Source organism: Eurypyga helias, unplaced genomic scaffold (genome assembly GCF_000690775.1).
Source record: "Eurypyga helias isolate BGI_N326 unplaced genomic scaffold, ASM69077v1 Scaffold42822, whole genome shotgun sequence".
NCBI classification, from domain to species: domain Eukaryota; kingdom Metazoa; phylum Chordata; class Aves; order Eurypygiformes; family Eurypygidae; genus Eurypyga; species Eurypyga helias.
This window is the reverse complement of record NW_010234779.1, coordinates 1-3,224: the sequence shown is the minus strand read 5'-3', so window position 1 is coordinate 3,224 and position 3,224 is coordinate 1. Positions and strand designations below refer to the sequence as shown.

The 3,224-nt window shown below is 39.1% G+C and overlaps 1 long non-coding RNA gene across 1 annotated transcript; it reads left to right on the top strand.

Moving 5' to 3' along the window:
* Positions 1 to 244: 244 nt before the first annotated feature.
* On the top strand, positions 245 to 2,937 carry LOC104505835. Its single transcript, XR_727852.1, has 3 exons — positions 245 to 319; positions 1,028 to 1,429; positions 2,866 to 2,937. It is a non-coding gene; the product is annotated as an uncharacterized LOC104505835 (long non-coding RNA).
* Positions 2,938 to 3,224: the final 287 nt, after the last annotated feature.

The following is a 3,224-nucleotide window of genomic DNA, read 5'->3' as shown; positions in this document are numbered from 1 at the left end:
TATTTTAAACTTGTGTTGCATCCACAGCTACCTTTTGGGGATAACAGGGGCAGAAAGAAAGACGGGGCTTATGCGAAATGCCAATAAATAATTTGAGTCACGGGGGCATCTGGCAGAAGACTTGTTATAACTAATGGGTTAGATTAATGGGTTATGGCATTTTTAATTGAAGATAGGAGCTACCTGCAGAGGATGACAATAATATTAGCATATGTATTATTTTATTTAAAACTGTGTGTTTCTGTAGATGATGATTCTATAAGCACTACCTCAGAAGACAGATCTTGTACGCCAGTAGCAAAACGGATAGCAGGGACGGGTGAGTATTAACTTCCATGCATTTATTCTGAAACAAAACTGCATTGTAGTTTCAGTACCAAAGCTGGAGCAACCAAATCTCTACTGTAAACACAGCTCTACTTTTCTACTTCTGACTCCAGTCTAGCTTTATCACTAAACTGTAAAATGAGTTTCATAGCCCTGTTCCCTTTCATAAGCAAAACTTGCATTAATGCTGTCATTCAACTGTGCCTTCTGTATTTATCTGATGAGCACCATCTGCCTACTTCTTAATAAGATTTTTCTTTTCTGTCGACTCCCCTGTAGCATTTTCATTGTACGATATTTTGCCTTGCCATTCTAATGTGAAACCATAATGGAAAGCCACTGTCATCACAGCTGGTAGATTGTTGCTGTTAAAGCTTAAGCCTATTGCTTTCCTGCATGTGGCACTCAGATACATCTGTCTTTAATTTGATAACAACAGCAACAAAATCACACTGACAAAATGTGGTATTCTAGATGCCTTGTAGAAACAAGAGATTTCACTTACTACATATTTTGCATGCTTAAGAGAAATGTAATCACATATGGATATTAACGCTGCAAAGTTAAAAAATTTTCATACCAAGAGATTATTATAAACATTAATTAATCCTTCAGCTTGTTAGCAAATCATTAGCTACAATTACACTTTAATGTATGTATATCCAGCAATAGTCAGTTGTTGTTTCATTTATATTTTCAGACAATCACATTCCCTTGGAAGAAACACAAAATCACTTTAAAGTTATAACAGTTAATGATACTGGAGCAGGAAAACACTGGAGTGATAATGAAGTCAGAGCTCTAATAAACATATGGTCAGATGAAAAGATACAACAAATGCTTGAAGGGGCCACAAGAAATAAAGAAATATTTGAGGAAATTGCCAGAAGGTTAATGAAACGTGGTATAGACAGAGACTGGAAACAATGTCGCACAAAGTACAAGAACTTAAAATACGAATATCGCGCACTGCAGAAGGAGAATGAGCATCTTGGTAATCCCAGGAGAAAAATGAGATTTTATGATGAAGTTGACTGTATCTTAAGACGACAGCCTCTGGGTCCCTCGAGCTGGGGATGTGAAAGTTCAAGTCTCCTATCAGGTACTAAAAACTTGAGTGGTGAGATAAAGTGCTTAAAATGAAACTTAAAATTGCCTGTTGACCCATGCTGTAGGGGTGAAATATGTGGCCAGAATGGGGAAGGAAAATAAATTAAGAACCTGTATCTGCATGGTCAAGTAGGCAATACTCAGCAAACAGAAATGGTCTTTGGACTGGTTTAGAAGCAAGAACAAAAAGTGAAAACACCTGACGCGTTCAGTGTTACCGGAGAATCTTTTGTGCTTTTGGAAGCTTAAGTGAGATACAGTGAAATGGTGCAAGAAAATATCACAGGTTTTAGAGCTGATCAAGCAGGCATGTAAAGTCTTATGGATAGGGAGGTGCAAGCCCATACCAGTTAGAACTGCAGAGATCTGTCACAATCAAGCCAAGTACAAGAACTCTATAAAAGCAAACTTTATTCAGTTCACACCACAGTCAAGAGAGAAGAATCCAGGGCAGTGATGTTTTTTTGAGAACTATTAATTATTATATTAATTTTGCTAAAGCAGAATCAGTTTTCTAAATAGAATATTCTTGCTTCTATTTTAGTATCAAAAGACCTCTGATCTAGGATCCACACAGCTAACCCTGTGTCTGCTGTAAGCGTTCCCGTGACTAGACCTCTGCTCCAGCTCTCAGGGGCACCATGCCCCTGCTCCAGGCAGATCAGATGCTTCTGTAGAAGGAACTTAACCACTGCAGCTTAAAGCTCAGTGTGTTAAAGTAAACCAGAACTAATTCTGATTTTTCTCAATGTTACATAATAATTTTCAACATCAAAAATGTTAGTTGAGGACTTGAACCATTTCTGCAGCAGAGACCAGATGGACAGCTTGAGCAGAAACCGTGGGAGCCATCCTTAAGCCAGCTGTCCTCACTCATGAATCAGAGCCCTAATGAGGTATGCAAGGGCACCACATGGTAGTGCCATTAACTGAGGCTGGAATGACATCCACACATCCATGGGATGACACCACTGCTTCTCACCTGCCTCATTCTTGTGCTCGATCACATTCTTAAGATACTTTCTTCCAAATCCAGAAACTGAGCATATTACTGCTCATTTCTGCTCTCTCTAAATGGAATTTGTCAACACCAAGAATATTTGAGCCAACCTGTGTGGTTTACATTTTAGCCTGCTGGAAAAGGACTGTGTACTCTGTTCTGTGAATGCTGAGGCACGGAGTCAGTAAAACAATAAACTTTCAGAAAAGAAACTTTAGTTATTAAGCTGCTCAAGGCATCTGCCAAATAAATGTGTCTCCACCCTGATTTTGTGTGCCAACCCAGCACCCAGCTTTTGTAGAAGATTCTCATTGCTCCAGGTCACTTATCCCAATGCATTTGTTTTTGTAGTATAAAGCTTTTTGCTGTGTGACTGTGCTTTGATAATCTCTGCAAAATACTTAGTCACCTTGCTTTTCTCTTCTAAGTTTCAGTGGGAGATGTTACAGCAAACACAGGATCCTTGGGTATCAAGAGAAAAACATGGAATGATGGTAAGAGCCCCTTACTCCTATACACTGCTGTTGAACTGGATGCCTGATCTAGTTTCCAGTACTCTGAAAAAAAAAACCCAAACAAACCACACCTAGAACTTAACACCACACTCCAAACCAACATCCTTCTTTCACCCCCAACAATCTGCAAAAGAAAAGTCCTGATAAAGATGTGGGCCTCAGAAAAACTACAACTTCTTTATTTCAATCCTCATCCCTGGTATAAATGAGGTAAACACAGAGGAACACAGGGACAGTATCGCAGTGACAGAGTAACAGAATGGTTTGGGTTG